This window comes from Orcinus orca, chromosome 3 (assembly GCF_937001465.1).
Source record: "Orcinus orca chromosome 3, mOrcOrc1.1, whole genome shotgun sequence".
Lineage (NCBI taxonomy): Eukaryota > Metazoa > Chordata > Mammalia > Artiodactyla > Delphinidae > Orcinus > Orcinus orca.
Window position 1 is genome coordinate 72,513,310 of NC_064561.1, and position 23,121 is coordinate 72,536,430.

Here is a 23,121-nt window from a genome sequence, read left to right on the forward strand (position 1 = left end):
AGCTCCAATGGCTGAGCCTGGCAGCCTCTTTGCTGAGAGGAGCAGGACAGGGTGGGCCGAGGCCACGCTGAGCCAGGGAGACTGTGAATGCCCGGTGTGGTCCCACTTTCCCTTCATCATGGAGGAAGAAGGGAGACTGGACAGGAAAGCCTGGACACCAGCAGACAGAAAGGAGAGCCCCAGTGTGAGGGCACATTCCAGGGCAGGGAAGAGCAGAGGCCGGGCCCCTCTCCGCCGGGAACCCTGACCCCTGCTTGGCCCCAGATCAGCATACCTTGCTGGGGCCTCACCAGGGCGAGCCACCGTAAGGAACTCGGCTGAAGGATCCCCCTGCCCTCCCCCCAGCCCCCTCACCCTCCCCACACCTGGCCGTGACAACGCAAAGGCCTCCCCATCTGCCGACACCACGGCAGGGGGCGCAGGATTCTCTATGCTGCTCGCTGAGTTGCAGGCTTCACCCTCCACTCACTCTGGACGCGCTACGTGCCCTCGCTCAGGGCTCTCCTCTATCCCAGCTGTGGCTCTAGAAGCAGCACCTCCTCCTCCAGCCCTGCTGGCCTGTGAGTCCCCTCCCTCTCTGACCTCCCAAGACACAGATTGGATTCTTAGTAACAGTAACAATGTCCCCCTACAGTGTGCCAGGCACTGACCCGGGCACTTGCCGTGCTGCTCACTCTGCACCCTCCCGGCAGTGCTGTGTTGTAAATGCCCAGACAAAGGACCCAATTTGCACGAGAGATGCAGATGGTAAGTAGAAGGAGAGCTGGACTTCGAGCCCCGGTGTGTCAGAAAGCAGGAGTGGAGGTCTCGTGTGTCAACGTCTCGTCCCCTACAGAGGCTGTGTGCCCCGGGAGAACAAAGGCTGGCTATGCTTCCTGGACGACCTGGACCCTGTCCTCCAATAGACAAGCACTAGCCGGACCACTAAGAATGGGTTCTCAGCCCCAACACTCACCAGGAGAGGGCCCAGCAGTGCCAGGAACTACGCTTGGCCTCAGGGAAGATGCCCTTTTTCCTGCTTACAGAACTGCTTCCCGTTGTGTTTCTCCTCTGGGCTTCCCAGCAGCCCTATGGGTGTCCACCCACCACATTCCAGAAAGGAGAGTAACTCTAGTGTAGCAAACAAGGCCAGGCCGCTTTTCCAAGTAGCTCTTCCAGGCCTCCCTGGGAAGGGGTGAACACGCTCCTTTGTGCACGGGCGGACCAGGCCCCATGTGGGCCCCATCTTCAGAGCCACCACTTCCTCACAGACAGGCATGCTTTGGGATCCAAAAGCCAGGAGGTCCCTGACCCCCGACTCTTCCCACAGGCAGGTCCTGAGCAGGGACGCAGTGTTGCCCCAGACTCAACACAGGGACGGACACATCCTCAGAGAGTTCCAGCCCAGCTCTGCTGCTCATCTTCACCCGGCCAAATCTCCACCATGAAGCTTTTCCTGGTCACCTTGGACCTGCAGCCAGGACCACCTACATAACTGGGGTCAGGACCAGCTACATAATCGCAAGGTGTGGTGCAAATTAAAGAGGCAAGGCCCTCTGTTCAAATTTTAAGAATTTCAAGATGGCAACAGCAGAGCATGAAGCCCCAGCACAGGGCTCTGTGCAACTCTCACATCACAAGCCCACGACACCGGCCCTATAGCTCAGGTATCAACTCTAACACCCATCTGGATGGCCCATTTGAGCCCTGAGTTATTACATGACTTGTACTATAATTTAACACCTTTATTTTAACTTGAACAGCTAATAAGATATGTTCTAAGAAGCCAGGGACTATGCCTTACACTTCTTTGCAAAAACCTCCTATGATAGCGCTTAGGACGCACTCAAACACCATGAATTAATCTTCGTCGTAAGGAGCTCCCAGAGAACGTACTTTCTGCACTCATTCACTGAGCCACCACTACATGCAAAGTCCTGTGCTGGCCACCACAGGGAATGAAGGCTGGTGAGGTGCCGTCCCTCATCTTCAAGGGCAGAGTTCATCATTCGTGACCCAGCCACTGTTCCATCATGAAGCATTTGTGGCACACTGCTGGATGCTGGGGACGACCCCTCCAGAAACTCCCAGTCCAAAGGGAGATGAAGACACTGCCTGAAATTGCCTGTCGGTCTAACACTAAGCCAGAGGGCCACACAGCAGGCTCTGGGGACACCCCAAAGAGGCACCTCACCCAGTCTCGGAGGGGGCGACCCCTGACCAAGACCTATCAGTCTGGAGAGAGCTCATGGCAAATTGTAAGTTGTTCTTAGGCAATGACAGGAAGTCCTGATTCCATCCTGTCCCTGACGTGGCCCATGGCTCCCTGTGTCCATATGCGATGAGACAGGCCAGCAGAAACAGAGCGCGCCAGGGCCGGAAGTGGAGAATGTGAGGGAATTCAGAGGGGCCTCAGAAATACCAGCCATGCCCCAGCTGAATATCCAGGGAAACCAGGCACAGCTCCAACCTCCGCTCCCAGCTCACCCATCTCCCTTCCTCTCCTTCTTCGCCTCCCGCCCAGCCTGCCAGGGAACCATGGCTGGGGCCTCCACAGCCTCACTGGCAAGGAAGCCCACCACAGCTTTTCTGCTCACCCTCCCCCCGAGGAAGACACCATACTGCTTTTAGAGCCCTCCCTTGTCCTCCCCTTTTGAAAAGTTGAATAGATAATCTTGGAGGTCGTTAAGGAAGCAATAAAACCTAAAGCAATTTTCTTTTCTCTGGAGGTAACATCTCCCAGCTTCCTCCACGCCAGGCCATGCTGAGCCACACCACCAGAGGGCAGCAAAGAGCCAACGGACCTCAGCCAAGGGCCCTCCGAGTTCCCGAAGCTGTGTGAGAACAGTGACAACAGGGACTGGTATAGTCCTTACTTACTGTGAGCCAGACCCTGTGCTGAGACCCTTAAATGCCTCATCCCATGGAATCCTGGTAACAACCACAGCAGGGGCCGGGGGTGGGAAGTGGTGGGGTGGCTGGGGGGGGTGGTGACCTGTCCTTTAGCTCCACTTTACAGATGAGGAAACCGAGGCTTAGCAACGTGAATACACATTGCCCATATTCACAAAGCTAGCAGGTAGTAGACACAGAATTTGAACCCTCACGTCTGGAGGGTTCTGAGCAGGGCTTCTGCCCCCAAAGGATGCACTGTCTTAGAGGTCCTGCCGACCCCGGCCCACAGCAGACTGCTGTGCCCTCACCCAGGCCTCACCTACTGTTTATTGAGTAGATATTGATCATCTAGTGAACTTGGGCCCCATGGCCCACCAGCGTGGCCAGGTTTGTTTTGGGTATGCCTCATTTTGTCTTTCAGAAACTGAAGACTACAGCCACACATGCTCCCCTAGGCCTTCTCCCACTCATCCGACAAAGCAAAGCCGTCCCCACAACTGTGGAATCACTGCTCTGCCCCACATCTGATACACACGAATTCGGCTTAAGTAGAAGCAGCCAGAGATTCTTCCAGCCACCGCCAAATACGCTGAACAAGCAAAATGACTATAATATCAAATTCAGTTCAACGTTTTGGTTAGAAACAAGTTGAAACCATCAAGAGGTTGGTTTAAAAAAATGAATTCAAAGCTGGATTTAAAATAATTAGCCTGTTTCACAATGAAGAGAGTTGATATTCTGGGAACAGTAGTAGGATGTCTAATTAGATGCAGATGAGACGCTCATCTAATAGTCAAGGTTATTTCCCCAGGAACAAAACGGAAGGTGAAGCAACAGGCTCTTTCTTCCAACCCATTGTTTCTTTGAAAGCAGCCCTCACACAGGTATCATCTCTACATTATAAAGGCTTTTGTCCCCCTGAAATAATGGCCTGCAAAGACAGACTGGAGTTAAGTATTTGCATTAGGTAAGCCACAAAGTATTATAAACCAAGAAAATTATGACAGAAAGAACATCTTTCAATTCCTTTACAGCTGCTAAGATACCAGCCCTGCTGATTCCCCATACTTTGAGGGGCAATAAAGTTTAATAAAAATAATAACCACCACCACAACCAATATTTATTGAGTGCTTTCTCAACAAACTCTGTGGTGAGTCCCATTTTACAGATGAAGAACCTCAGGCTTACTGAAGCTGAGTGACTTGTCCAAGGTCACAGAGTGGCCAAGTGGTCTCGGGCAGGGTTAAGTCTTGGTTTGGATACTCCTAGGTAGGGTGACCATATGTCCTGGTTTCCTGGGATAAGCCAGGTCTCGGACAGTTGTCCCAGGGTAACTATGAAGAGGGTTCCCTTCCATGCTCTTAAAAGAGTTCTAGTGTGGTTAATAAATTATATGACCACCCCACTTACAGGCCTAGCAGGAGAGTGCTAGGGTGCAGGACTGTGTGGTGTCTAAGAAATGATTAGTCAACTTCTCCCCTTGGACAATCTGAGTGTGGGCCTTTTGGAAGTAATGGTGACCCTTGAAGTCCACAGAGCACTGTATAGAATCTTCCTGGGCCATCTCCTGGTTTCCCTGTTCCACCCTGGCCTCCCTCCCCTGCTAGACAAAGCTTGGCGCTTACGCCCATGGACTGTTTACTGGGGGGCACATGGCACTTTGGAGTCCCATCTGTTGAATAAAGGCCCAAATAAAAATCCTTGTCCCCCTCTCAGTGTGTCTATCCACATGGTATTCCCCAGACAATTAAAGTATCAGATTCTGGTTTCAGGAGAACAAAAGTCAACCAAGCAGCTGTACTTCCCAGAGGACTGAGGAATACCTTTCCTTGGCAATTTGGTTGGCATGTGCTGTAAGTCGGGGGTGGGGGGGATTAGCTACATCAGAGGAGTAGTAATGGGATATGGACCTTTGACATCTTATTCTCCTGGGAGCCTGGGGAAGGCCGAAGCACATCAGGAAGATTTGGGAAAGCCATGGAGACCCAAAGGTGCAACTCCCTCCCCCTATGTCAGTCCCAAACACATGACCCCTTCGAATGCTGAATGCTGGCTTTGGGCAAGTCTGGAATGCTTTCCCACCATAAGGCTGCTGACTTGCTCCCTTCCCTGAACCTGGGAGGAGCTAGGGTGGGAGAGAGGGCAGAGTCCCAAGACGCAGGACATGCTAAAGCCTCAGCCTCACTGAGCCACCTGGAGCCTGGGCAGCTCTGGGGGGACACCTGAGCTCTTTAGGCTCACCGACTGTTGTCTTCTCCATGTTCAGCCCTTGGGCTGGCTTCCTGCTCTGAGGTTTCAGGATATGTCCAGCTGCCACTCTATGTGAGCTGACTCACCTCAGCTACTAAGGGATTTTCTGCACTTCCCCCAAGTGTATTCAAAGAGCTCTTCCTGGGACAGATACACAGAAGAGGCCCAGGCCCCAGCCCAGTGTCCATCCCCGATATCTACAGAGCTGAGAATGCAGGCTGTGAGCCATACAGGCTCTTTCAAACCCTGGCTCCTCTCCTTAAAAGCTGAGTGACCATACTTCATTTCTCCCAACCCCTTAATTTATCTTAGTCCCAACTTTATAGGGCTACTGTGAGCATTAAATGAGATAAATGTATCATCCCGCCTTTAAAATATCCAAGGGAAAACTGCAGTTTTGTACCCTGTGTGGACCTACTTGGAGTAACATCACATCTATGAGGCATAAAAGGGCCAAACTTGGGGCACATATCTATCCAGGGAAGTTGGAACCTTCTGTGAGCCTGGGCAAATTCCCATGCCTCAGTTTCGTCACTTGTAAAATAGATGTAATAACAGTGTGTAATCTCAAAGAATTTTTAAAAAATACTAGATGAGATAATTCAAGTAGAATATGTAAAACTTCGTGTGGCACATACAAAGCACATAATAAATGACAGCCAATAATAATAACAACAATTTCATGCTACAAGAACATACTTAACAATCCAAAGACTCTCAAATCCCGGAGGGAAAACACCTTAGAATCTATTCTAACCTTGTATCCAAACTTCTTTGAAGTTGTGAATTTTGTAAGTGCTTTTGGACACTGGGTCCCCTTAAAAAGCTGATGAATGCTCTGTCTACTTTTCCCTGAAAGAAATGCATGGACTATCTTGCAAACAATTTCAGGAAATTCTTATATTCCTCTGAAGTAATCCTTATGGTTCCTTGGACCTGTGTGAGTAATTCCTGCCTTAGATCATCCCAGATAGGGCCTCCAGAGGCTGCTTGAACGTTTTAGTAACAGGAGCCTCACAACTCATAAAGCAGCTCACTCTATGCTTGGAAAAGTCCAAGTGCTAAAAAGTTTTAAAATTCATCCTTAAATCAGGACCCTAAAAGAGGCTTCTGTCTCTGGAGCAACACAGAGGAAGCACAAGACCTTTTTCAGATGCCAACACTTGATGTTTTTGGAAAGCAGGGCCCACGCTGTGACACATCTGACCCTCTCCGGGCTAAAGCTGTCTGTCCACTCAGTCATTCCAGGTGATGGCTTTTGGGTCCTTTGCCATCCAGGGCACCCACCCTCCCCAAACCACTTCCTGCATGGCTGTGGCTCATTTCCTTTGTCAGGACGTCGTATTTGTGCTACTGTTCTTAGCCACGTCATCACATCCGTTAGGCAGGCATTTAAATGATCCCCAAGGCCTCACCATACAAGAGCAGAGTGTCAAGCCACACAGAACCGCATTCCATCCTCGGGTTTGGGCAACTGATCTTTCGAACCGGAGCCCACCACTTTACATCTGTCCCAATTAACTATTTAGTCTCACCGATTTCTTCCCTAGCACTCCAAACCTTCGGGGAGAGTCTGGCTCACATTTTATCACCCAGTGCGTTAATTCTGCCTCTCAACTTTGAAACATTTGCACGTCCCATTCAAGATAAGAAAATCAAAGAGATCAGCGCATCTCCCTGTCTGAAGCTCAGGGCAAGGTGCCTTACACGTGTTCTCACTCACTCTTCACACCAACTCTATGAAATAGGCATTGATGTCTATACAATCATCCCCACTTTACAAACAAGAAAAGCCTGGTGGAAACTCCATCACCTGCCTAACATTATCCACTTACCAAACAGCCAAGCCAGGATTTCAACCGAGGCCTCTCTGAGCCGCACTATCTCACTACACCCTCCACATTTCCACACTGAACGGCCGTCTCTCCAACTAGGCTGTGGGATCTGTGACAACAGTGAACAGGTTTTGTCTCTGAATCCCCAGCCCCCAGCAAGTACCTGGCACTGAGTAGGTGTTTTATGACTAATAGGGGAGGGAAAACAAGGGAAAGGGTCACTGTGGTTCCTGGGGGCTAGCGTGACAGAGAATGCTTCTTGGAGCCAAGCCCTCATTATATCCTATATATCCATTATATAGGATATAATGTCCACACATGACCAGAAAGTTCTGGGTCCCTAGCCCCCAGGACCATGCTGGCCCTAAGATCGGGACATTCACTCACCCAAGTCATGGGAAAGCAGACTGGGAGGAATGGCCCTGCGTCTCCCCACGCCCCTGCGTCTCCCCACGCCCCTGCGTCTCCCCACGCCCCTGTCCACCCCTGAGCCCAGCAGTGGGCCCTCCCAGTGTGCCCCCACTCTCCCACCGCACAGCTGGCCTCCTCAATGCAGGGGGCTGCATGTTGGGACGGAGAAGGTTCAGGAAGCCTCTAGCTTGAGATTTCTCACGTGCTCTTGAGAGGATAGCCAAATTCCTAACTAACTCAGTCTTTCTCATGAAACAGATTCTCAAGCGAACTCACAGAACTTTTGTACTGAGGAGTCTGGTTAAAGACAAGAAGCTTAGTAGAAAATAACCAAACACCACCACTGGAGCCAACCCCCCATGTGGGTGTTGAATCAGTTCCGTCCACACCGCACCACTTTTCCCCCCACCTCATGGCACACAACCCCTTCTAGGCCCATTCCTTTTCCTACGGGCGGCAACGCCTCAATTCTTCTGAAAACCATCAAGCAGGAGTTCCACTGTGGAACCCATATCTCTGTGGGTTAAACGACAGGAAGAAAGACCCAGGGAAGGACCGTCTGGGCCCAACGGCCACGTGAAGGTGAAAGATCGAAAGCGCCATCTTGTGGTTACTTCACACCTTGCATGCTGCTTAACGTAACCACTTGCTCAGTAACAGCGTCCTGCTCTTTTCCTTCGGAAGCCCCTTCCCCAACCTGTAAAGCCTGAGGGCCTGCACATCATGATACCCACCCCCACCTGACCCCAGGAGTAGGGAATGGGTGTAAATGACGCAGAATGGCCAATCAGAGCCCAGCATTCTCCTCCCCAGCACACTGATTGGCTGAGATATGAACACAAGACCCAAGATAGCCAATCGGGGCCTTAACAAGATTTACTAGGTGGAAGGTGAAGAAACAGGCTTCTCTTCTCTTTGATCACAAGTCATAAGGATGTGGTCTCACGGCATCAGAGGTCATCTTTGGGATCCTCTGAAGAAAACCTGCCTGAGAATACAGCCAACACACAGAAGGAATCAAAGCAGAGAAACAGAGGAACAGGACTACGACCACATGGGTTAGCCCCTGCGTCCAGCTTTGCCTGAAATTGTACCCGCCCTCCCTTCCCAGTTACGGGAGCCAACTTATTCTAGTTTTGCTTAATCTAGTTAGAGTCAAGTCTCTGTCACTTGTATCAAGAGACATAACACGTTAATAAGGGCAAAAAAGGAAAAAAAAAAAACAAGGTCCAGTTGCATAAAATAAATAACGCTTACATTAATTTTGTACGTGATAAGTCTTAAAATTACAAATAACTATGAATAGCTCTATTGAATTAAAAACTGAAATAATTACATACTATAATAAATTTTAAAGCCATGGATTTTTCAACCTAGCTAAAATGAAAAGCTAACATGGAAGAAAGATGCCCACCAAAAGATCAGAAAGACATGACTGCTGAGTATAATATACATTTCCTAAGCATTTTGTATTGTTAAATATCTCTTTGCAGCCTGTATGGCAAAATGAAAATATCCTCTGGAACTGCTGAATAAACCCTTTAAGCCAATAATCCCATTTCTAAGAGAAGAATTCCGGTCAAGGAAATTAATATTTGCATGGAGATGTTCACTGCAGCTTTATTTACTACAGGTGAAAGTAAAGAAGTAAAAGTGAAAGCACACTCAAAAGGTTAAGATACAATTGAGTATGTTATGGTACACTGATTTCACTAAATATACATAGCTAGACAAGCTATTCATATGCCAACTCTAGAAATATTTATTCAAACATTCATTGAAGACCAACAATAATTTATTCGGTTCTTATTATGGGCTATGTATTATACATACTTCATGTAATTTAATCCTAAAACAATTTAAATGTTAGGTACTTTTTTTTCTTTTTTTCTTTCGGTACGCGGGCCTCTCACTGTTGTGACCTCTCCCGTTGCGGAGCACAGGCTCCGGACGCGCAGGCTCAGTGGCCATGGCTCACGGGCCCAGCCGCTCCGCGGCATGTGGCATCTTCCCAGACCGGGGCACGAACCTGTGTCCCCTGCATCGGCAGGCGGACTCTCAACCACTGCGCCACCAGGGAACCCCTAGATACTTTTTTGCAAACCCTTTTAAAGGTGAGTTATCGAAAGCTTGGAGGAATGTGTAACTTTTTAGTAAAAGTGACAGACGAAGGATTTGAACCCTGGAGTCCAAGTCCAAAGTCCACACACATACCCACTATGTTACACTCCATGAACAGATGAGGCATTGAGAAGTTCACCTGAGTTACATGTATGGGCAGCACATAGCCTGTGTCGGAGCTGCTTTGTACAGTTAACTGTCCTTTCCAGCTCATGTTCCAGGTGGTGACAAAGGAAAGAGCCTTTATTCAGCACCTACCAGGGATCAGGACTGTGTTAGGTACTGTTTCCATTGTCTACATTAGCCCTTACAGTGATCCCCAGGGGCAGATGTTACAGTCCTTTATTTCTATGAAAGCTGGGCTCTGAGAGATTAAGAGGTGTGCTTCCAGTCAGGGACATGGCCCCTTATCCACACAGGTAACAGGAAGATGAACAGGAGAAATCATGGAAACCTGCTCAGTCAAATCAGAGGATACAGAGCTGGGAATGGTCTGGGGGGCTTTGAAAGTCGGGCAGAGGGTATCTGTGCCATAAAGCCTGGAATGGGGATAACAGTATTGCATAAATAACTACCATGTTTGCACCCTTACTCCATGCCAACACTATCTATGATTATCTCACCTTATCCTAATGGCAGGTCTTCAATCCAGGAAGTATTATCCCATTTTACATATTAGGACCTCTAGCAAGTAAAAGTGGCTACAAAACTAAATAACAATCCATTCTCTCCACTCCACGGCACATGGTCTCTCTGGAGCCCAGCACTCTCCACACCTGGACGGCTACATCTGTGGCACATTTCTAAACCCTGGAGATGGAGAAGGGCTGGGGTGTACCCCACATGACTCTGGGATGTGGGGCCCAAAGTTCCAAATGGCAACAGCACAGCCGGTGGGAGATAGTAGCCCAGCTCTCCACTAATTGTCCCCCTTTGTGGTATTCAGTTAAGGACTCAGAAGAAACCAATCTTTGTGTCTTTTCATGGTTAAAATTCTACATGGAACAGGAACCTCAAAGCAGCCACCAAGCCAGTCTTTGTTGGGTTTCTAGGCAGTAAGGACGCTGCATCTCAACACTTAGCGCTCAGAGAGAAAGCAGCTCGGCCATTCAAAGGGAAACTCAACAAGAGCCTTTTTCTCCTAAGTTCTTGCAATTTTGGACTCACTTTTAATCCCCGGAAGAAACGTTGGATCCCTTTTCTCCTCCACATCGCAACACTGTTCCTGCAAGTTCAGAAACGGTCGGTGGAAGATTTTCATGAGTTGGGCGGTCCCCGTTTTCTACCCCATTCTGGTAGAATCAGCTTGGTTTTCAGAAACTTGAAACCTTCATTTTTGAAAAAGCTCAATACACTCAGGGGAAAAAGTGATAGATATAGATACATAGATTGTTAAATTCAGGTTTCTAAATACAAAGAAATACATGCATTGTAGTTTTACAAACAAGCCTTAACTGCATTCCTTGACAATAAGGTGCCAGGCATGTTTCTGAAGAAGTCACTCAGTGGAAGCTTTGGCTTAATGTATTGTACTTGTCCTAGAATGGCATATTTATCCTGAAAGAAAAGCCAAAAGCAGGTTTAGGTGCCTGGGTTCTCCAAACACCCCCTCCCAGGTAGGAAAGGAGCTGTTTCCAACTCCATGAAGAATAAACAGTTTCTAAGGGCAAAGACCTCATGCCTTTTCTGGGTCCCGAATTCCTCTCTGGGCCAATCATCATCATCAAAACAATCACTTCCAGAGCAGCTAAAATGTGCGGGGTCCCGCCTGAGGATTCCAGCAAATCCTCAATCTTCCTGGAGAAGAGGAAAGCTTATGCCCACTCTGCAGATGTGAACCTGGAGCTTGGAGACTGTAAAGAACCGTGCAGCCAGCAAGGGGCAAAGTCGGAGCTGAGCCAACACCGTCAGACTACAGGCTGAGTTCTTTCTGCCCCAGCGTCCTGACCCCTGCCCCTCTCCAAACCCTGCTCAGTAGAGGAAAAGATCTGCAGGCGCATAGGTTAGACTGTGGGGCTGACATGGGAGATTTTGCCCCTTCTCTTCAAGAGGCTTTCTTTCCATTGAGCCACCCAAACAAGCTGTTCCCATACAAATGTCCTATGACCTCTCTCCCCAAAGTGGTCCTCCAGACTCTCTTCTTTATCACTCCCATCAGCCAACCAACTGCACACAAAAGCCCTGCTCAAGGATCCTGGGGTCCAAAGATGGCAGTGGTTCAGCCATTTGGGAGAAGAGTCAACAGAATAGTTTCATCAAAAATGCCCATTTCGGGGGGCTTCCCTGGCGGCACAGTGGTTGAGAATCTGCCTGCTAATGAAGGGGACACAGGTTCGAGCCCTGGTCTGGGAGGATCCCACATGCCGTGGAGCAACTAGGCCCATGAGCCACAACTACTGAGCCTGCGTGTCTGGAGCCTGTGCTCCGCAACAAGAGAGGCCGCGACAGCGAGAGGCCCGCACACCGCGATGAAGAGTGGCCCCCGCTTGTCACAGCTAGAGAAAGCCCTCGCACAGAAACGAAGACCCAACACAGCAAAAATAAATTAATTAATTAATAAACTCCTACCCCCAACATCTTCTTTAAAAAAAAAAAAAAAAGTCCATTTCGGGACTTCCCTGGTGGTCCAGTGGTAAAGAATCCACCTTCCAATGCAGGGGACGCAGGTTCGATCCCTCGTTGGGGAACTAAGATCCCACATGCCACGGGGCAGCTAAGCCTGCGTACCACAACTACTGAGCCCACTCGCCCTGGAGCCCGCGTGCCACAACTAGAGAGAAGCCCGCGCACCACAACGAAAGATCCTGCGTGCCTCAACGAAGATCCCATGTGCCACAACTAAGACCCAATGCAGCCAATTAATTAATTAATTAATTAACAATACATTTTAATAAATTTTTTAAAAGGCTAGACATCAAAGCCTTGAAAAAATAATGCCCATTTCTATTTGAAAAAGAATTGCTACATTTATATGTATAACTGAATCACTTTGCTGTACACCTGAAACTAACACGACATTGTTAATCAACTATACTCCAATATAAAATAAATTTTTTTAAAAAAAAGCCCATTTCTGGCACCCTACAAAATATCTGATCAGCGCTCCTTAAATGAATGGCACACTCAAATGGGGCAATTACAGATGTAATCGACCAGGACCCTATGGGGCCTTCCTGGGACAGATCCCTCCCCCATATCCTCTGCTTTAGTTCCTCTCTGAAGTACCTAGATAATAGTATCCGAGGGACATTTCCAGAGTTGTTTTACAGATGCTAAAACCCCCACCAAATGGAAGAAATTAACTACTTGATGACCATGAGCACACATCCCACAGACCTACTGGCACCTGAGGATTGATAATGTTAAATTAACCACCCTGTTATCTCACCATCAACCAATCAGAGAATTGTGCACGAGCTGTTCACAGACCCTGGGACCCCTCTCCCTCACCTGGCCTTTAAAAATGCTTCCCTGAAACCCACCGGGGAGTTTGGGTGTTTTGAACACGAGCTGCACTTGCTTATTGCTCTGCAATAAACACTGCACTTTCCTTCACCACAACCCGGTGTCAGTAGATTGGCTTTACTTCGTCCAGGTGAGCAGACCCAAGTTTGGTTTGATAACAACGATAATTTAACAAAGGAGAGTCAGTGGTGTGCTGGGGCCAGCTCTACCAGCCCATGAGAACCAATGGATTGCTACATGTTCAGAATTTTTGTGAGCTGATTATTAAATTGTTGGTAACTTGATAGTGGGAGGATTTACACCACAGAAATCAGGAAATGCTACAAATCAGGGTTTGGTTTGGTTTGATTTTCCCAAAGAGCCACTTTTATTAAACATTTACCAGCATACCCCAGAGAGAATTTGTAAAAAAAAAAAAAAAAAAGTGGACAAAGTTTAGGAAAGTCAAATGGGATAATGCAGTCCCCTGGGTTTAGCAACAGTGCAGAGCTGTTAGCAACTGAGCCCTGAAGGAGTGAGAGAGGAACGGTTACCAAACCCAGACAGTGTAGCTGGAGGGGAGGGCTATCCACAGAGCCTTGGAGAGAGGCCAGCCAGCAGGATAGGAGACGGGAAAGAAATACCCCAATCTCACCCTATTCTCACTTTACCATTTCTGGCTGGTTCCTGCCATTGACTGAGCCCACCTGAAAGCAGAGGGTGACGGGGGCCCCAATGAAGTCCATAATGATCAGCCTCTGGGGGGCACCATGCAGAAGAATGAGAGGCAGAGCAGATCTGGGGGCACCCTGTATCCAGAACAATACACCAATTGTTTTTAAAAAGAATATATTCTAAGCACAAGTACATATGTATATTTCCAGAAGAGCCCCCAAGGAACTGGTAACAATGGTTACCTCCAGGGAAGGATGCTGAGCAACTGGGGTCAACCAACAGAGACTTTCTTTTCATTAGACTCCCTTTCATATTGTTTGGTTTTAATTCCTGTGCATATATTATCTTTTTTAAAAGGAGCAAGTTCTTTTAAAGGGCAATGCTTTACACAGTTGGTTTTCTAGAGCTCTCTATTTCATGGGACAGGAACTGGCTGCCACAATGCATGATTTCAGGGAGCACCAACTGCTAAGGAGAGATTCCTCCCTGAATAATGAAATGCAGCGACCTGCTGGGGACGATGCTCAAGTCCCCATGATACAGGGAAGGATCTGCATCAGGGGAAGACATGGACTTGGGAGTTGGACTCTGCCTCCGATTGGCTCTGGGAACCCTGCCACCCCGCTGAGCTTCACGGCCCTGGACTGAGATGGAATAAACCACCACTAACTTATTGGGGCAGAATGGGGCTGGTTTGTGTGCCAAGGAGGGGATTTCCTTCAAGGCAGAGACACTGCAATCCCTGTCAAGGGACTGGGGAGGTGCCCTCTAAGCGCTTTTCTTTCCAAGTCCTTTGCACCCACCTCTGGACCCCCTGGGCCTTCCCGTCTGGAAAAGCCTTCCAGGAGGGAGCAGATGCCTTTGGGAGGCGGGCGAAGAGCTCCACCTTGTGGCTGCTCCAACAGCTCCCTGGAGGTGGCAAAGGATTCCCCAAGTGAACGCAGGGCTTGCAAAGGCTCCAAACGCAGACTTCACTCACAAATTCACCCAGCACCTTCGACACCTTCGCCTCCTCCATGCTCACTCCCTTTCATCACCTGTGCCTACAGAGGAAGAGTCACCTTGCGAAGCTTAGCCCAGGTCCCGCCCAGGACCATGGCTGCACGTCAACTCCTAAAAGCCCCTCGGCTGGTCAGGAGGGAACCTCTCGGCGGCCCTCAGACAAAGCCACATCCACCGGCTGAGGTCCTCAACAGGACAAAATACCGAAACAGACGCTATAGCATCTCTGTTCTACATTTAATAAGCCAATGCTTTGAACCTCTGCCAAGATACTTAATGAAGTTTTGTCACAGGACCCATAAGATTTGGGGCAGACTTTTAAAAACATTAATTCATACTGTAATAACGCTGTGATCTAGAAACAAAGGCAAGTTCAAAGTTGTATGCTACACGTCTTCTCTTCAGCCAGTTGTTTGTAATTGTAAACTCATTGGAGACAATGTTCAAATTTAAATGGCAGCCCCTCCCTGAATGGGAGGCAGGGCCAACCGACTCCCCAGCTCCTCTCTTTGGAGCACTGATTAAGAGGCTTGCACAGAGAACTGGGACACACACAGCTCTAATTCACTCACACAAGACGTCTGAGAAAGCACATGCAGGAGGCCGAGGGGAGAGGCCAGCCTAGAGGACCCAGATTCCACACCTGCCACCGAGGGACCAGGGATGCTTCTGGTAAAGCTGGAGCTGGAAAGGGCCTGATCCCTCAGCCTCCTGGTGACCCCAGCCAGGAACTGAGGCCCAGAAAGGGGACGGGTCTCAGCCTAGACCCATAATGGTCCCCAGCTCCCTTGAATGTTCTTTTGTGGAGCTATGCTGTCTCTGGTTGAGCCTCAGAGAAAGGTCATCTTTACTGTGACAGAAAGGTGGAGGGAGGCCATGGCCACCTGACTATACTGGACCCCATTCCCTGGAAAATGATGTGAGCTTTCCCGTGTTCAGCATCATGGTCATAGGGGCTGAGTTCTGGAAGGCCTCCAGTAGTTCACCTTGTCCAGCCTTCTTATTTCACAAACAGGTCAACTGAGGTCACAAAGGGAACACAGCCTAGTTATGAGGCCTCAGCGGGGGCTGGGGGACAGCAGCCTAGGAGCACCCTGTGTAACAACAGGAAGTTGAGTCCCCAGTGACCGAGGCCCCACAGGGTCGTATATGTCAGATCTGCTCTGGTGGACAGAGCTAGGCCTGGGACACAGGCAGGGGCTGAGGGGGCAGAGTGCAGGCAGGAAGATCAGGGCCATGTCTGACGCCACCCACACCCCTGCACCGTAAAACCCGGAAGCAACAACTAGGGTGCAGAGAAAACGGTTTCTTACACTAATTTTAATGGAGACTACGAGGAAGAAACAGAAGGCACATCTTTCTTTTTTTAAAATGAACACAGAGCCCTTGAAAAATAACACATGCTTATGCTGAACATTAAAAACAAACAGCCATTTCTCCTTGATTCTCTGTGTTAGGGGTGCATTTGCTCAACACTCATGCTCTGAGTCTCCACGTAAGTACTCCCTTCGCCCTGAAGCCTTCATCCTAGTTCTGCCAGGCAGATCTGAGTGATTCCCTCAAGTGGGGGACACCCACTAGCCCCCTGCTCTCTGCCACCGTGGCGCTGGTCACATTCCCATCTCCTCTCCAGATGGTGAGCCCCCCCAAGGGCAGAACCTGGGGCCAAGGCTTCTCTGGGACACTCCCAGGGCTCAGCCCAGCACCCAAACCTAGTAGGAATTCAGTCAATAATAGAGACCAACCAAATGAACAGCTACCTGGACTCATCACTAATTATAATAAAGCACAGAATGCTCATGCATGCAACTTTGTGAATCTCGTGGGAATCAGAAAACACGGATGAACAAAGTCTAACAACAATCCTTCGAGGGACAAGTTGTCTCACACATACAAGGTTTACAGGTTTCCAATTCATCGGATAAAAGGTCTCCTCTCTCAGATTCTACAACTCTGGGCTGCACGTGGCCCACAAGGGCTTACCAGCTCCGGACCCAAGGAAGCAAAGACCCAGGGGAGGAGAAGTGGTGTTAAGCCGCAATGCGATCAGAATTCCATTTTATTTTTTGTTTGTTTATAATTTTCCTTTTTAAAACCATTAACCTGAGGACTTCCCTGGGGGTGCAGTGGTTAAGAATCCGCCGGCCAGTGCGGGGGATATGGGTTCAAGCCCTGGCCCGGGAAGATCCCACATGCCGTGGAGCAACTAAGCCTGTGCACCACAACTACTGAGCCTGCGCTCTAGAGCCCGCAAGCCACAACTACTGAGCCCACGTGCCACAACTACTGAAGCCCTCGCGCCTAGAGCCCGTGCTCCACAACAAGAGAAGCCACTGCAATGAGAAGCCTGTGCACCGCTACGAAGAGTAGCCCCGCTCACCACAACTAGAGACAGCCCGCGCACAGCAACGAAGACCCAGCACAGCCAAAAAAATAAATAAATAAAATAAATAAATTTATTTTCAAAAAAAGTTAACCCGAATATGGGATTTATACACTTAATTTAAAAATTAAAAAAAATAAGAAGATATACGATGATTGGTCTCCCTCCCATTCCTGTCTCCCACCCACTCACTCAGGCAACCGCTGTGTTAACAGTTTCCTGTGCATGTTCCAGAGTTTCCTTTGGCTCAGACAAACAAGATAAATATTTTATATCCCCTCTTCCGTTTACATAAACCATGGCATACTGTGCACACCGTTCTACACCTTAATCTTTGCTGTTGATTTGTTTTGCTCTCTTTATACACCTTGGGGACTTTTCCATATCACTGTATAAAGAGCTTGCTCCTTATTTTCTTACAGCTGTGTAGCATTCCGTGATACGCATGCAACATATTTACCAACCCTCTACTGATGGACACATGGGTCGTTTCCACCTTTTAAATTTCAAACAATACTGCAGTGAAGAACTTACAACATTTCACAGTTATGCACAAATACTTGCTTGCTCAGGTTTTGCCTCTTTGCTGGAGCCTCTCCCAGCTTCTCGAGCCTTCCTAGATCTCTCACTTTTTCCACATCCCCATTTTTATTTTCTGAGATCCCCTGGTGTGCCCATGAGGAAGACAGAGTGGGGAGCCCAACCTCCCGACTCAGCCCTCTCTATTCTGGAGGCAAAGCTGTGCCTCTGAGTTCTCCATTCCCTCCAGCCCTCAGCCCACTCCTCTTGCCACATCCTCACCCACCAGCCCAGTGCAAGCCTGCACATCCTGGGGGTGACCGAGAAACGCTTCACCAGGGATGGACCCAAGTGTTCTCGAGTTGTCGTACAACCACCACCCTTTTTCACCAACAGGTAGCGCTGTTTTCCACCTTTAGACAGCTAAGATGCTCTAAAGGAAGCCCTGCTCATCAAAGAATAATAAACTCCTTAGGATGCGGTATAGCTTTAATAATGACTTTTCAGTATATGATTGTCCACACTTCTCTCTACATGATCTTCCCAACAGCCTACACTGTAAGCCATGACTACAATTTTCTCTGGTTCCTCCCTTCTCTGTCCTTTCCATGTAGCAGGTGTGCGCAGTGTGTACTACATATTGGGAGACAGAATCACCTAATGGTTATGAACCTGGGGTCTTGAATCAGACTTATGTTCAAAACCCAGTTACACCGCTGACTTCACCTGTCTGACTTCACCTGTCTGACCTTTGGCAACTGACTTCACCTGTCTGACCTCTGCATGACTAGGAGTATGACAGTGCACACCTCATCCAGCTGGTGTGAGGAGTAAATCAGGTGTAACATGAGCACAGTGTTCGGCACCTGGTGAGCGATCAGTAGACGCCTGTTCTTACTCATGTTATGCTGATATGCATTGTTTGTCCAAGGTTTGCACCTCACTCCTGAAGGCTTTCTTAACATACCCTGGTCTTCCATCAGTTCTTCACACAATACAAGCTTGTTCCTGCCCCCGAGTCGGCACTTGCTCGGGCCTCTGCCTGGAATGCTCTCCCTCTAGCTCTCTCCATGGCTGGCTCCTTCTCATCCTTCAAGTCTCAGCTTCCACGTCATCTCCTCAGAGATCTCTGCCACCTCAGCTGGAGTAGGTTTCTCCTGTTTTTCCTCACAATGGCACCCTGTTTATTTAGCACTCGTTACCCCCTGCTGTCATCTTAAATGTTTCTTCATTTTTGTGACTGTGGTCTGTTTTCCTGTCGGAAAGTTCCAGAAGAGCAGCTCCGTTGGGTTTTCCAGCACTACACACAGCGACCCCTGCACCTGCGAGGCTCTCCGGAAACGACTGGCGGGTGATTGGCTGAGCGGGTGAGCGCATACAGGCAGAGTTGCATGCAAATGCGGACCGCTGGCTGCTCTGCATGCTTCTGTTCCGACTCCCAGACAGACTACCAGTTCTTTGAGGGCAGGAATGGGGTCTTCTTCTACACCCAACCCTCAGCTAGACCCACTGCCAGTGCTCAGTGGGCAGAGTCAGGACTTAGGGGATGGCGGGGAGCAACTGAGAGGGCTGCTGAGGGTCTGAGAGGAGGGCAGGGGCCCTCACATTCCCACCCTAAACATGCCACGTGGGTCATTTCCTGGGAACAATGGAGGTGCACTTCTGGCCTCTGTTACTGCAAATGGCTTTCCCTGGAACCAGTCCCAGGTCTCTTTCTGCTGATGGCCACCCACCCAGGTGTGCCTTGTCCCCAGCAACCGCTCAGCCCCCACTCTGCTTTGAGGAGTCCCTCCTCTTTCCCACCCCCATGAGTGTTCCGGGGATGTCTGTTTTCTGTCTGGGACTGGAAAGGCTGCCCGTGTCCACTGCTTAGAGAAGCACGTTTGCACAGATCTGTCTCATAAGGGGAAGAGACAACTCCAACTCCAGCAGGTGCAGAGGTCTCCTCTGGCACAAAAGGCGTGATTCAGAGAGTGCTGTGGGTTTGGGCATGACACAAAACCATCCTATGGGGGGTCAGGCCCAAGTCAGAAATGTGATCTGTCCAGCCAAGTCAGGAAATGTCCCCTTGCCTAGAGAGAGACGCACCTTAGACACATTCCCCTCAGAAGCACACAGCCTTGCGCCATGCAGAGCTAAACCTCTCACACCTGATTCATTCTCTCTTCGGCCCAGACTTCCCTGGAGCTGGGAAGTTGACCACATATGCAAGAGCAGGGCACTCACTTCACATTTTAAAATACATTTGAATCAATGTCCCCCACCTCCACACCTGCAACAGCCATCCCCCCCGCTACAGAGTAGGGTTGTGGTTTCCATTCCATGTCCCCAGACCCTAGGTGGAGCTGCCACAGAGTGGGCGTTCACAGAAAGGAAGAAAGTGGCAGAAGGAGGATGATGAGTGGTCAACATCATGGGCACTGAAGCCAGATAGCCCTGGGTTCCATCTCTGACTCTACTGCCTGCCAACCTCACGACCTCGGGCATGTGTCTTAACCTCCTTAAGCCTCAGTCTCTTCCTATTTAAAAGGCAGGGGGAAAAAAAGGCAAATAAAAACATCCATCTCACAGACTTGTGAGTAATAAAATCATGCATATTGAGAGTGCAGCTCAGTGTCAGGCTCACAGAAGTTGTTCACAAATATTATTTATATCCATATGGATGATGATATGATGACGATGGATTCAGAAGTAAAGAGGAACTGGTACCAAACACCTTGACCCTGGCCATTTCCTGCGTGCATGTAAATAGCACCTGGCACATATTTGTTAAAGCAGGAAAGGAGACTGGGATGTTTTAGAAAGACTCCCATTTTTCTAAACAAAGCTTTCTGCATAGCCCTCAAATGAGCAGAAAATCCAGTCCCGCTGGGTTCCCAGCGCCCCCCACCTCCAGCCCGCCCCGGACTCCAGGACAGCCACCTCCGGCGGTAACAGGTGTTGCAGTGAGCAGCTTGGGGCTTGGGCTTTGAGAGCTGGTGTTGTTACTGCGGTAACTCCCCCCTCTTCTCTCTCTCAGGGCCCAGAGAGGAGGCTGGAGGCGTCTGAGGGCACAGAAAGAGTGCCCTGTGACCAGGGCTTTGGCAGAGCTTGCCTACAACTCAACCAGTGGCCATGGGAGTGATAGGTGGCGAAAGCGTGACCAGGATTTCAATCTGCCCTGACCACCACCCCCAGCCAGCAAGGGTAATTAGGGACCTCTCCCCCTCGGATTAAGGTGCCTCCATTTCCCACCCCACCCCATTTTATCTCCTAAGGTTACACTGCCACAGAATGAGTGAACAGGTACCCACCCGGCAAGCCCTCTGTCAGCTCAGCGGCTGAGCCCCCAGCAGAGCCTGGGACTGCGATGCCAACTTGTGGACCAACTCTTGGGTTACAAGAGGTGCAGTAATCCCAGAGAAGTGTGCAACCCAACTCCCCACTCCCCTAAAGGTGAGGAAGGGCTGTGCGTGCACTCACGTTATCTTTGTTTCCCCTGCCCACTTTTTTTCTAGGGTGGACTCCATCCCACAGACCCTTCCCCCCATGCCCCTCACTGTCACTGCTGTTATTAGGGTCATTTGGGGCCACTGGTGCTTCTCTAATGCATCCAACAAAACAAGGCTGTTAGACAGATGCATTCCACAGCAATCCACTTCGCTTAGACTGATCATGAGTAATATATTTCTGTGCCCAGACTCTGGGGGGACCCACAGTGCCCGAGCTGGAGGTGCAATGAAACGCCTGCTTTCTCCTTCGCGTACGCACACAGTAGGAGCTGGTTTTCACGCTTTCCCTGCTTGCCTTTCTCACTTTAGTTCGTATGTACCCCAGCCTGCCCCAGGCCCAGGATGCCTGGCACCTGGTCTCTGCTTCTCTTTTACTATTTCTGTTTCAGAAATACTCTTTGAAGTTTCATCCTGGCCCCAATTAGCATCAGCTGGAGCACTCAGCACAGTGAAATCTAAGCACTGTTATTAAGTGAGCATTCCATCCAGAATGGCCCCTCCTCCATCCTCACCGTGCAGCATGGGGAAAAGGAATGAGGCAAACAATGACCACCCCACTCGGACTATCCAGATCCTCCCCATTTTTTTCCAACACACATTGCTAATCTGTCTTTAGATACTACGGTGCTGCACCCATTCATGAGCCTCCTGGGGTCAGGCAGCACTGGGCTCAACGGGACCTGGACCGGGTCTTCCAGGCTGTCAGAACACTGTCCTTCTGGAAAGTCGGTGTGGGCGGCGTCCTTCCTCCCGCTGTCCCCACCCCCACTTCAGATGCAAAGTGCACATATGGCTCATCTCCATCTTTGGGGGAGGTTCTGTCTAAAGTCCTCCCAAAGATTCAGATTGTATGACAAATCACGTTCTAGACTATCGCGGGCGAGAAAGGGCCGGGGCATTTGCATCATTACCCCCAGACAACAGTTTCATTAAGCTGAAAGAGAGGTTTGCAGCCGCGCGAGCTCCGCCACTGACCTGGGCCTCTCACTTCCCCATTGTCTGTGGGCTCCAAGGCTCTCGCTCCAAACCATATGGTCCGTTTGGGCATCTCACACTTTCTTCCGGGAAAAGCAGGCATGTTGGGAAGCGCTTGGGGCAAGCCAGAGGCCTGCCTGCACCGTTCCAGGTGCGATCCTGCCCCAAAGTGGGGTCAACCTGGGCAAGGAGAGAGAAAACACCAGAGGTCAGAGAGGGCTGAGCTCTAAAAAGCAATGTGTGGGACTGAGAGGGGAGGAGTAAAGCTCCTCAGACAGGGCAAGGAAGATGAAAGCCTTGGCACTTGCCCCCTCAGAGAGCAGGCCGCCTGTTGTCCCCATGCTGCCTGACAGCATGTCTGACGTTAAGTCTGACAGCATCTTGGTGGGGAGAGCATGCGGGCAGCAGTATCTTCACCGCGGCCCCTTCTCAGTCCCCCAAGTATCTGGAGACCCCTCAAGGGCCCCAGACTCCAGACGCTTCTCCCTTGAAGATGGTAAGCAGAGCCACACCTGGCAGGCTGGAGTGTGAGGCAGCCATTCCCCTTCTCCAGTCCCTGAGACCCTGAACACCTCTTCCCTCTGAAGAGGATACCATTGGGTCTGGCTGAAAGCAGGCTGGGAGACAGGACCAAGTCGATGAGCCTGCCCCAATCACTGTCTCTTCAAAATCCCATCTCTTCGAAACCCCACTTTGCTCCAAGCCTTTGCGAGATTCCAGACAGATGGAATGAATCCCAGAGGCCGGCATAGCCACATGGCCCTGTTTCCCCAAGGAAAGGGGGAGCTAGCACCCCTGCCCAGAGGAAGCCCTGGCTGGTCCCTGGTGGTGGTCGAGTCGGTGTGCCCTCGTCCTCATCAAGAAATGGGCCGAGGACTTCCCTGGTGGCGCAGTGGTTGAGAGTCCGCCTGCCGATGCAGGGGACACGGGTTCGTGCCCCGGTCCGGGAAGATCCCACATGCCGCCAAGCGGCTGGGCCCGTGAGCCATGGCCGCTGAGCCTGCGCGTCCGGAGCCTGTGCTCCGCAATGGGAGAGGCCACAACAGTGAGAGGCCCGCGTACCGCAAAAAAAAAAAAAAAAAAAAGAAAGAAAAAAAAAAAAAGAAATGGGCCGAGGTGGGCCTCGCCCGATGTTTCTTT

The 23,121-nt window shown here is 49.9% G+C and overlaps 1 long non-coding RNA gene across 2 annotated transcripts in view; it reads right to left on the bottom strand.

Annotated features, from left to right (window-relative positions):
- Nucleotides 1-23,121, bottom strand: part of LOC117197562 (uncharacterized) — a 213,941-nt gene that overhangs the window by 102,431 nt on the left and 88,389 nt on the right. The window contains exons 4-5 of one of the 2 annotated variants that reach the window (XR_007476701.1): nt 21,982-22,161; nt 17,175-20,034 (exon numbers count right to left, since the gene is read on the bottom strand). This is a non-coding gene — a long non-coding RNA (uncharacterized LOC117197562). Of the gene's footprint in view, nt 1-17,174; nt 20,035-21,981; nt 22,162-23,121 lie in introns of those variants that run through there. The other variant, XR_007476700.1, reaches the window with a different exon arrangement.